The 12,752-nt window shown below is 38.9% G+C and overlaps 1 protein-coding gene across 3 annotated transcripts in view; it reads right to left on the reverse strand.

Annotated features, from left to right (window-relative positions):
- The window catches only part of GKAP1 (G kinase anchoring protein 1), a 91,148-nt gene that overhangs the window by 11,551 nt on the left and 66,845 nt on the right, over positions 1-12,752 (reverse strand). The window lies entirely within an intron of this gene.

Below are 12,752 nucleotides of genomic sequence, written 5' to 3' on the forward strand. Positions count from 1 at the left end.
AAAGTGGTTTGTGACAAGTTGTTATTAGTTTATCTTAAAAACCTAAAAGAACTGAAAACTTATGAGAAAAGTACAAAACAAATAATAATACAAAACCCCAAATTAGTTTTTTTACTATATCATCAATTAACACATATAAGATATAGTAAGAAAAAACATTTTATCCTGACAGCAATAAAAAAAAAATCCCTAAGAATAAAATTTAGTAATTTTCAGGATCAATGAATGATAAAATATTGAAAAGGATAGAACAAAGAATGTTTGTTGATGGCAATACTAAATATTACTTTGTACATTCAATAAAATTCCAATAGAGTTTTCTTCTTTGGAACTTAGCAAGATAGTCAAAATTTTATCTGAGAGAATACAGGATAGAAACAAAAGTTAATGCAATAGAACCTGCCTATCAAGTAATTATATACTATACAGCAAAAATGATTAAAATAGCATGTCATGGTACCTAGGTTGACAAAGCAACGTACCCGAAAAGGAAGTCCAGAAAGAGGTTTGAGAATTTATTATAACCAACTATAATATTTTAAAGTCAGAAAAGACTGAATTACAGAATAATGGTAGGATATGGGACAAATGGCTAACTGGGAAAAATCAAGTTAAATCCCTGCCATCTTAATTTAAATGCAAAAAAACAACCAAAAGTCATATTTCGTAAGAATATATATTGGTTCTCTTTATCTAATGAGTAACATGGCAACATAATTTTATTCCAAAAATACTCACTGATTCTGTAAAGCAATTATCCTTCAATTTAAAAATAAATAAAACAAAATGCTCATTGAGCACCTAGCTGCTAGGTGCTGGGTATACAACAGTGAACAGAACAGAAAAGATTCTTGCACTCATGGGATTTGTCTGGTGGAGAAGGCAGATATTACATTATGAAATGCTGAAATTAGAAACTGGGTTTAAGCAATGAGTAAAAGAAACACAGTGCTATAAAGGGAATAATGTGGGTTATTCCCTAGTGCATCAGAGAAGCTTTCTCTGAGGTCCTGACACTTTAAAGATGAACCTTGAGTGACTGGGTTGGAACTGCCTAAGTAAAAAGTGGAGGAAGGTAAGAGCCTTCCAGGTAGAAAGAAGAGCATGTATTAATATAAAGGCCCTGAGGCAGAAAAGAGCTAGAGTGTTTGAAGGCTAGTAAAGAGGCAAGCATCGTTGAAGCCTAGAGAAAAACATGACAGTATAATATGATTTTGGAAAAAAAATATGGATCAAAATTAGCAATATACATACTATTATAATGGCCCAGGAAACTCATTAATAGGAATTTATCTAAATAGATATGCAAGGCCCAGGAATCTACTTCTAGGAATTCATCTAAATAGATAAGTAAGGGGGGGAGTATCTGTGAAACTGTTCACAGAAGATTACCACAAAAAATTGGAAATCAATTTAAATGCCCAACAATAAGAATGGAAATCACCAAAAATTATGATGTTTTGTTATTTAGTTGTGAAGTTGTGTCCTACTCTTTTGTGAACCCATGAACTGTACCCACCAGGCACCTCTGTCCATGGATTTCCCAGGCAAGAATACTGGTTTGCGTTGTTACTTTCTTCTCCAAGGGATCTTCCTGACTCAGGGATTGAACCCATGTTATCTGCATTACAGGTGGATTCTTTACCACTGGGCCACCAGTTCAATCCAGTCGCTCAGTCGTGTCTGACTCTTTGTGATCCCATGAACCGCGGCACACCAGGCCTCCCTGTCCATCACCAACTCCCAGAGTTCACCCAAACCCATGTCCGCTGAGTCGGTGATGCCATCCAACCATCTCGTTCTTTGTCGTCCCCTTCTCCTCCTGCCCCCAATCCCTCCCAGCATCAGGGTCTTCTCAAATGAGTCAGCTCTTCACATGGGTGACCAAAGTATTGGCGTTTCAGCTTCATCATTAGTCCTTCCAATGAACACGCAGGACTGGTTTCCTTTAGGATGGACTGGTTGGATCTCCTTGCAGTCCAAGGGACTCTCAAGAGTCTTCTCCAACACCACAATTCAAAAGCATCAATTCTTTGGCGCTCAGTTTTCTTTACAGTCCAACTCTCACATCCATGCATGACCACTGGAAAAACCATAGCCTTGACTAGATGGACCTTTGTTGACAAAGTAATGTCTCTGCTTTTCAATATGCTGTCTAGGTTGGTCATAACTTTCCTTACAAGGAGTAAGCGTCTTATAATTTCATGGCTGCAATCACCATCTGCAGCGATTTTGGAGTCCAGAAAAATAAAATCAGCCACTGTTTCCCCATCTGTTTGCCATGAAGTGATGGGACCGGATGCCATGATCTTAGTTTTCTGAATGTTGACCTTTAAGCCAACTCTTTCACTCTCCTCTTTCATTTTCATCAAGAGGCCCTTTAGTTCTTCTTCACTTTCTGTCATAAGGGTGGTGTCATCTACATATCTGAGGTTATTGATACTTCTCCTGGCAATCTGGACTCTGGCTGGTGCTTCATCCAGCCCAGCGTTTCTCAGGATGTACTCTGCATATAAGTTAAATAAGCAGGGTGACAATATACAGCCTTGACGTACTCCTTTTCCTATTTGGAACCAGTCTGTTGTTCCATGTCCAGTTTTAACTGTTGCTTCCTGACTTGCATACAGGTTTCTCAAGAGACAGGTCAGGTGGTCTGGTATTCCCATCTCTTTCAGAATGTTCCACAGTTTATTGTGATCCACACAGTCAAAGGCTGAGCCACCAGGGAAGCCCAAAAATGATGATACAGAATCATAAAATATGGCCCCTGACCCCCAAATTATAATACTACATGCAAAGAAAAAATCCTAGAAGGATATACAACAACACTTTTAATACTCTCTTAGAATGTGAGATTATGGAAGATTTCACTTTACTGTTTAAAAATTTCCATTCATCAAAATTGTTTTATACTAAGTATATAATCATTGAATAATATAAAATGCTATTTTAATTAAAAAAATGAAACCACTGAAGTATTAACATGAAATCTATACAATATGGGACTTTCCTAGTGGCTCAGATGGCAAAGTGTCTGCCTACAATGCAGGAGACCAGGGTTCAATCCCTGGGTCGGGAAGAGCTCCTGGAGAAGGAAATGGCAACCCACTCCAGTATTCTTGCCTGGAAAATCCCACGGACAGAGGAGCCTGGTAGGCTACAGTCCATGGGGTTGCAAAGAGTCGGACACGACTGAGCGACTTCACTTTCAGTTTCTAGATAATATGAATAGCTATAATCTTCAAATAAGAAAGCCCTTCTGCTTCACAAGTGAATTCTACCAAAAATTTAAAGAAGCGCTAACACCTATCCTACTCAAACTCTTCCAGAAAATTGCAGAGGAAGGTAAACTGCCAAACTCATTCTATGAGGCCACCATCACCCTAATACCAAAACCAGACAAAGATGTCACAAAAAAAGAAAACTACAGGCCAATATCACTGATGAACATAGATGCAAAAATCCTTAACAAAATTCTAGCAATCAGAATCCAACAACACATTAAAAAGATCATATACCATGACCAAGTGGGCTTTATCCCAGGGATGCAAGGATTCTTCAATATCTGCAAATAAATGAATGTAATATACCACATTAACAAATTGAAAAATAAAAGCCATATGATTATCTCAATAGATGCAGAGAAAGCCTTTGACAAAATTCAACATCCATTTATGATAAAAACTCTCCAGAAAGCAGGAATAGAAGGAACATACCTCAACATAATAAAAGCTATATATGACAAACTCACAGCAAACATTATCCTCAATGGTGAAAAATTGAAAACATTTCCCCTAAAGTCAGGAACAAGGCAAGGGTGCCCACTCTCACCACTAGTATTCAACATAGTTTTGGAACTTTTAGCCACAGCAATCAGAGCAGAAAAAGAAATAAAAGGAATCCAGATTGGAAAGAAGTAGTAAAACTCTCACTGTTTGCAAATGGCATGATCCTTTACCCTAAAGTCACCACCAGAAACGCCGAGAAGGCGAAGCGAGAACAATCTGCGGTGTCAGAAGACCAACGGCCCCCGCTGACGCCCCGAGGCAAAGGACAGGAGACCGAAGATCAGGGCCAGAAGCCACACCCAACCCCTGCCTTCCTCCTCACCCTCCCTGATGGGCAGCGGGGTGGGGGGGGGGGAAGAAGACAAGCGAGGGACCCCGCGGACAGGCCGAGAAGAGCGGACCCTAAAGTCACCGCCAGAAAATTACTAGACCTAATCAATGCATATAGTAAAGTTGCAGAATATAAAATTAACACACAGAAATCCCTCGCATTCCTATACAATAACAATGAGAAAACAGAGAAACTAAGTAAACAATTCCATTTACCATTGCAATGAAAAGAATAAAATACTTAGGAATAAATCTATCAGGCGAGCGGATGAGAGGAGATAACCTACGTCCAAGGTCAGCAGCTGTGGCTGTGAGGAGACACCCCACGTCCAAGGTAAGAGAAACCCCAGTAAGACAGTAGGTGGTGAGAGACGGCATCAGAGGGCAGACACAGTGAAACCACAATCACAGAAAACTAATCAATCTAATCTCATGGACCACAGCCTTATCTAATTCAATGAAACTATGAGCCATGCTGTGTAGGGCCACCCAAGATGGACAGGTCATGGTGGAGAGTTCTGAGAAAATGTGGTCCACTGGAGAAGGGAATGGCAAACCACTTCAGTATTCTTGCCTTGAGAACCCCATGAACAGTATGAAAAGGCAAAAAGATAGGACACTGAAAGATGAACTCCCCAGGTCTATCGGTGCCCAATATGCTACTGGAGATCAGTGGAGAAATAACTCCAGAAAGAATGAAGGGATGAAGCCAAAGCCAAAGCAACACCCAGTTGTGGATTTGACTGGTGATAGAAGCAAGGTCTGATGCTGTAAAGAGCAAGATCAGAGGAACCTGGAATGTTAGGTCCATGAATCAAGGCAAATTGGAAGTGGTCAAACAGGAGATGGCAAGAGTGAACGTCAACATTTTAGGAATAAGCAACTTAAAATGGACTGGAATGGGTGAATTTAATGCAGATGACCATTATATCTACCACTGTTGGCAAGAACCCCTTAGAAGAAATAGAGTATCCATCATAGTCAACAGGAGTCCGAAATGCAGTAGTTGGATGCAATCTCAAAAATGACAGAATGATATCTGTTTGTTTCCAAGGCAAATCATTCAATATCATGGTAATCCAAGTCTATGCCCCAACCAGTAACGCTGAAGAAGCTGAAGTTGAATGGTTCTATGAAGACCTACAAGACCTTTTCGAACTAACACCCCAAAAAAGATGCCCTTTTCATTATAGGGGACTGGCATGCAAAAGCATGAAGTCAAGAAACACCTGAAGTTACCGGCAAATTTGGCCTTGGAGTACAGAATGAAGCAGGGCAAAGGCTAATAAGAGTTTTGCCAAGAGAACGCACTGGTCATAATAAACCCCTTCTTCCAACAACATAAGAGAAGACTCTACACATGGACACCACCAGCTGGCCAACACTGAAATCAGACTGATTATATTCTTTGCAGCCAAAGATGGAGAAGCTCTATACAGTCAGCAAAAACAAGAATCGGAGCTGACTGTGGCTCAGACCAGAAACTCCTTGCCAAATTCAGACAGAAATTGAAGAAAGTAGGGAAAACCAATAGACCATTCAGGTATGACCTAAATCAAGTCCCTTATGATTATACAGTGGAAGTGAGAAATAGATTTAAGGGTCTAGATCTGATAGCCAGAGTGCCTGATGAACTATGGACGGAGTTCGTGACACTGTATAGGAGACAGGGATCTAGACCATCCCCAAGAAAAAAAATGCAAAAAAGCAAAATGGCTGTCTGAGGAGGCCTTACAAATAGCTGTGAAACGAAGAGAAGTAAAAAGCAAAGGAGAAAAGTAAAGGTATACCCATTTGAATGCAGAGTTCCAAATAGCAAGGAGAGATAAGAAAGCCTTCCTCAGGGATCAGTGCAAAGAAATAGAGGAAAACAATAGAATGGGAAAGACTAGAGATCTCTTCAAAAAAAATTAGAGATACAAGGGAACATTTCATGCAAAGATGGGCTCGATAAAGGACAAAAATGGTATGGAGCTAACAGAAACAGACGATATTAAGAAGAGGTGGTTAAGAATACACCGAAGAACTATACAAAAAAGATCTTCATGACCCAGATAACCAAGATGGTGTAATCACTCACCTAGAGCCAGACATCCTGGAATGTGAAGTCAAATGGGCCTTGGGAAGCATCACTACAAACAAAGCCAGTATAGGTGATGGAATTTCAGTTGAGCTATTTCAAATCCTAAAAGATGATGCTGTTAAAGTGCTGCACTCAATATGCCAGCAAATTTGGAAGACTCAGCAGTGGCCACAGGACTGGAAAAGGTCAGTGTTCATTCTAATCCCAAAGAAAGGCAATGCCAAAGAATGTTCAAACTACTGTACAATTGCACTCATCTCACATGCTAGCAAAGTAATGCTCAAAATTCTCCAGGCCAGGTTTCAATAGTATGTGAACTGTGAACTTCCAGATGTTCAAGCTGTTTTAGAAAAGGCAGAGGAACCAGAGATCAAATTGGCAACATCCAGTGGATAATCAAGAAAGAAGAGAGTTCCAGAAAAACATCTACTTCTGCTTTATTGAATATGCCAAAACCTTTGACTGTGTAGATCACAATATAACTATGGAAGTTTTTGAAAGAGATAGGAATACCAGACCGCCTGACCTGCCTCTTAAGAAATGTGTATGGAGGTCCAGAAGCAACAGTTAGAACTGGTCATTGAACAACCAACGGGTTCCAAACAGGGGAAAGAGTACATCAAGGCTGTATATTGTCACCGTGCTTATTTAACTTCTATGCAGAGTACATCATTAGAAATGCTGGGCTGGATGAAGCACAAGCTGGAATCAAGACTGCCAGGAGAAATATCAATAACCTCAGACATGCAGATGACACCACCCTTATGGCAGAAAGTGAAGAGGAACTAAAGAGCCTCTTGATGAAAGTAAAAGAGGAGAGTGAAAGAGTTGGCTTAAAGCTCAACATGCAGAAAACTAAGATTATGGCATCTGGTCCCATCACTTCCTGGCAAACAGATGGGGAAACAGTGGAAACAGTGACTGACTTTATTTGGGGGGGCTACAAATCACTGTAGATTGTGACTGCAGCCATGAAATTAAAAGACGCTTACTACTTGGAAGGAAATTATGACCAGCCTAGACGTGCTGCGATTCATGGGGTTGCAAAGAGTCGGACACGACTGAGCGACTGAACTGAACTGAGACAGCATATTAAAAAGCAGACATTACTTTGCCAACAAAGTCCGTCTAGTTAAGGCTATGGTTTTTCTGTAGTCATGTTGGATGTGAGAGCTTGACTATACAGAAAGCTGAGCACCAAAGAATTGATGCTTTTGAATTGTGGTGTTGGAGAAGACTCTTGAGAGTCCCTTGGACTGCAAGGAGATCCAACCAGTCCATCCTAAAGGAGATCAATCCTGAGTGTTCATTGGAAGGACTGATGTTGAAGCTGAAATGCCAATACTTTGCCACCTGATGTGAAGAGCTGATTCATTTGAAAAGACCCTGATGCTGGGAAAGACTGAAGGCAGGAGGAGAAGGGGACGACAGAGCATGAGATGGTTGGATGGCATCACCAACTCAATGGACATGGGTTTGGGTGAACTCCAGGAATTGGTGATGGACAGGGAGGCCTGGCGTGCTGCGGTCCACAGGATCGCAAATAGCTGGACATGACTAAGCGACAGAACTGAACTAAAGTGAAAGAAACAAAAGACCTATATATAGAAAACTATAAAACACTGATGAAAGAAATCAAAGATGACACAAATAGATGGAGAAATACACCATGTTCATGCTCAGAAGAATCAATAAAGTGAAAATGAGTATACTACCCAAAGCAATCTATAGATTCAATGCAATCCCTATCAAGCTAGCAGCAGTATTTTTCAGAGAACTAGAACAAATAATTTCACAATTTGTATGGAAATACAAAAAACCTCAAATAGCCAAAGCAATCTTGAGAAAGAAGAATGGAACCAGAGGAATTAACCTGCCTGACTTCAGACTATACCACAAAGCTACTGTCATTAAGACAGTATGTACTGGCACAAAGACAGAAATATAGATCAATGGAACAAAGCCCAGAAATAAGAAAGCCCAGAGATAAATCCACACACCTATGGATACCTTATCTTTGACAAAGGAGGCAAGAATATGGAGAAAAGACAATCTCTTTAACAAATAGTTCTGGGAAAACTGTTCAACCACTTGTAAAAGAATGTATGTAACTACAACATTTTCTAATACCATACACAAAAATGAACTCAAAATGGATTAAACATCTAAATGTAAGACCAGAAACTATAAAACTCCTAGAGGAAAACATAGGCAAAACACTCTCTGACATAAATCAAAGCAGGATCCTCTATGATCCACCCCCCAGAGTAATGAAAATAAAAGCAAAAATAAACAAATAGGATCTAATTAAAATTAAAAGCTTTTGCACAACGAAGGAAATTTATAAGCAAGGTGAAAAGACAGCCTTCAGAATGGGAGAAAATAATAGAAAACGAAGCAACTAACAATTAATCTCAAAAATATACAAGCAGCTCATGCAGCTCAATTCCAGAAAAATAAATGATCCAATCAAAAAATGGGCCAAAGAACTAAACAGACATTTCTCCAAAGAAGACATACAGATGGCTAACAGGCACACGAAAAGATGCTCAAAATCACTCATTATCAGAGAAATGCAAAACCACAATGAGGTACCATCCCATGCCGGTCAGGATGGCTGCTATCAAAAAGATTACAAACAATAAATGCTGGAGAGGGTGTGGAGAAAAGGGCACCCTCTTACACTGTTGGTGGGAATGCAAACTAGTACAGCCACTATGGAGAACACTGTGGAGATTCCTTAAAAAACCGGAAACAGAACTGCTATATGACCCAGCAAGCCCACTGCTGTGCGTACACACCAAGGAAACCAGAATTGAAGGAGACATGTGTGCTCGAATGTTCATCGCAGCACTGTTTACAATAGCCAGGACATGGAAGCAACCTAGATGTCCATCAGCAGAAGAATGGATAAGAAAGCTGTGGTACATATACACAATGGAGTATTACTCAGCCATTAAAAAGAATACATTTGAATCAGTTCTAATGAGGTGGGTGAAACTGGAGCCGATTATACAGAGTGAAGTAAGCCAGAAAGAGAAACACCAATACAGTATATTAACGCATATATATGGAATTTAGAAAGATGGTAACGATGATCCTATGTGCAAGACAGCAAAAGAGACACTGATGTAAAGAACAGACTTTTGGACTCTGTGGGAGAAGGCAAGGGTGGGATGATTTGACAGAACAGCAATGAAACATGTATATTACCATATGTGAAACAGATCACCAATCCAGGTTTGATCCATGAGACAGGGTGCTCAGGCCAGGTGCACTGGGACAACCCTGAGGGATGAGATTGGGAGGGAGATAGGAGGGGGCTTCAGGAAGGGGGACGCATGTACATCCATGGCTGATTCATGTCAATGTGTGGCAAAAACCACTACAACATTGTAACTAGCCTCCAATTAAAATCAATTAATTAAAAAATAAATTAATTTTAAAAAAGAAAGCCCTTCTGAACATAATATAAAGAGAGAAAACAAAAAGGAAAAGACTGATATTTAACTTGATGAAAAGTCTCCAAAAAACTGAAACAAATCAAAAGGTAAATGGAAAAACTAGAAAAAATGACCACAGTCACATGACAGGCATATGACCAATTAAAAACAAAAAAATGTACAATCTCAGTAGTAAGCAATATTACATAAAACTGATACATTAAAATTTTTTTCTCAGTGTGGATAACTGAAAACAATTTAGCTATAAACATAATTATTTCATGCAAAAACATTACAGCTGACCCTCGGACAACACTGGGGTTAGGGATGTGAACCCTCTGTGAAATCGAAAGTCCACACATATGGTCATTTAGCATCGGCCCTCTGTATACGTGGTCCCTCTGCATCTGCAGATTTAACCAATCTCAAGAGAAAAAAAATCAATGTGTAAATAAACACAAGCAGTTCAAACCTGTGCTGTTCAAGGGTCAATGTATTACTTAATGATCTGAAATGTTCACCATCTCTGTATGTAACTGAAAAGTGGTTCATGTTAAATTTCTACATTATTGGGGAGAAAGTATAAACCCATATAGAAAAGTGGAAGCACAACAAAGTATCAATGATAGTTTTCTTCAGGTGAATGAGATTAGGGTCAGTTTTTCTCCCACTGTATCTGCAAACTGGTGATCATAAAGATACCTGTTATCTTCACAGTTAACTGTGAGAATTAGATGAAATAATAAATTTAAGTACTTAATATAATATCTAGCAAATATATATTAAGCCCTCAAATATTTATTTTTGCATTATAAGTTCTTCACTTAGCTATTTCTAACTAAGCTATTCACTTACTTATTTCTAGAATTTTTACAACAAATGGCACTTTTTAAAACAGAAAATCTTACTGTTATAAGGTACACTCATTTTTTATGAAGTGTTATATTTCATTAAATAAAGTTTAAAATTATCTTCTAAATAGATTATACTAAAATGAAAATAAAAAGATATATAAATCTATGTCCACAAGGGATCTGTAGTCTACAAACAACAAATAAAAATGTGCTGTGTGAAATGTGCCATAAGAAAACCAAAATGCTACAAGATATAGAGAAAAAAGGCAAGATCATATCCAGGTTTTCTGTGTTTGGGGCTGGAACAGGGAAATGAGAAAAAACATCAGGGTAGATGACATGTGAAATGAACCTTGAGCAAAGCTGGGAACGATTCAGCATTGTGACAGGAGTGCTCTGATCTGGCTAGAAGAAAAAACTGGAAAGAGTATGACTAAAGTTATTTAGGCTGAAGCTACACTGTAGAACAATGCTTTCAAACTTATTTGACAGTGACCCACGTTAAGGAACGTTTTACATCATGACTCAATACATAAACATGTCAGTGTATGTATATATATTTGTATTTATGTATATAAACATGTACACTGGAACAAATGTCATAAAGTATGAAAAGATGTCATACATGCTGATGACTTTTTTTTGAGAGTGCTGGTAGCAACCTACTAAATTTATTTTAGGACTGGTTAAATGGATTGGGACTCTTCATTTGAAAAGCTTGAGGGCTTTAGTAAATGATTCAACAGCCACTGAAGCTTAAGTACATGGTGTGGCAGGATGGAAGTCTTACTCTTTAAAAAGTCATCTATTAACAGTGTATAAGATAAACTACCTAGAATTAGAAGGCAGGAGGCAGGAAGTCTTATTAGGTTACTGAAATAATACCAGTAAGAGATAATGAGATTCTAAATAAGAAAAATGTAAAGTGGAAGAGAAGATATATCTGAGAACTATTTCAGAGATTAAAAATTCCCAAACTTTGAGAAACAGAAAAGTGAAAAGGGAGATTCACAGTCAGAATATCTGGATAAAATGACAAAACCCCAAACAGAAATGATGAAGTCAAGTTGAATGCTTGGTTTGGGAAGTAAATGATGACCTCAAGTTTCAGCATAGTGAGCCTAAGGTATTCATAGAACAACAGAGTGAAATACGCTACAAAGGCAGTTAATAAAACAGAGCCCTAAAGACCATTAGAGGGAATGCCAGTGAAGCTGTGGGCTTCCCTGGTGGCTCAGATGGTAAAGAGCCCACCTGCAATGTAGGAGACCTGGGTTCGATCCCTGGGTCAGGGAGATCCCCTGGAGAAGGGATTGGCTACCCACTTCAGTATTTTTGCCTGGAGAATCCCATGGACAGAGGAGCCTGATGGGCTACAGAGTCCATGGGGTCACAAAGTTGGACATGACTGAAGTGACTCAGCACGCATGCACACACACACACAACACAATGAAGCTGTGGCGAAGTTAGTAACTTCATATCCTGCTGCCACAAGACAATGTTGATACATATCAAGAGCAATACAGGTGTTTACATGCTTTGATACAACTATTTTTAAGAATGTATTTATTCCAAGGACAAATTCATCAAAAAAGTAAATAGATGAATATATTCAATGAATACCAGGTGACCAATTCTAAACAACCTAGGTGTTCAGTAATAGGGTAATAGGGCTTCCCTGGTGGTCCAGTGATTAAGAATCTGCCTGCCAATGCAGATGACATGGGTTTGATCCCTGGTCTGGGAAGATCTCAAATGCCTTGGAACAACTAAACCAGTGTGCCGTAACTATTGAGCCTGTGCCCTAGGTCCCTGGTACAACTACTAAGCCCAAGTACCTAAAGCCTGTGCCCTGCAGAAGAAAAGCCACCACAATGAGAAGCCTGCGCACCATAGGGTTACAAACAGTAACCCCTGCTCATTGCAACTAGAGAAAGCCCATGTGTGCAGTAACAAAGACCCACAGAGCCAAAATAAATAAAACAATAAACCTTAAAAAAAACTTACAGAAAATAGTTTAAAAAAATAGTAATGAACAGTTACAGAATGTTGACTTGACAGAATATAACTACAGTTTAGAAAAGAGGATACAAAAACTACATTCCTTACTGTTAGTTATTTTAAAAATACCTATGCATGTAGTGTTTTAAAAGTACTATACAAAATGTATAGTACTGGGAAAGTACTATACAAAAATGAAACCAAATGTTAAAGACTGACTGAATTAGCATGGATGTATTTTTCACCTTTAAAA

The sequence above is a fragment of the Budorcas taxicolor genome, chromosome 8 (genome assembly GCF_023091745.1).
Source record: "Budorcas taxicolor isolate Tak-1 chromosome 8, Takin1.1, whole genome shotgun sequence".
In the NCBI taxonomy this organism is placed as follows: Eukaryota; Metazoa; Chordata; class Mammalia; order Artiodactyla; family Bovidae; genus Budorcas; species Budorcas taxicolor.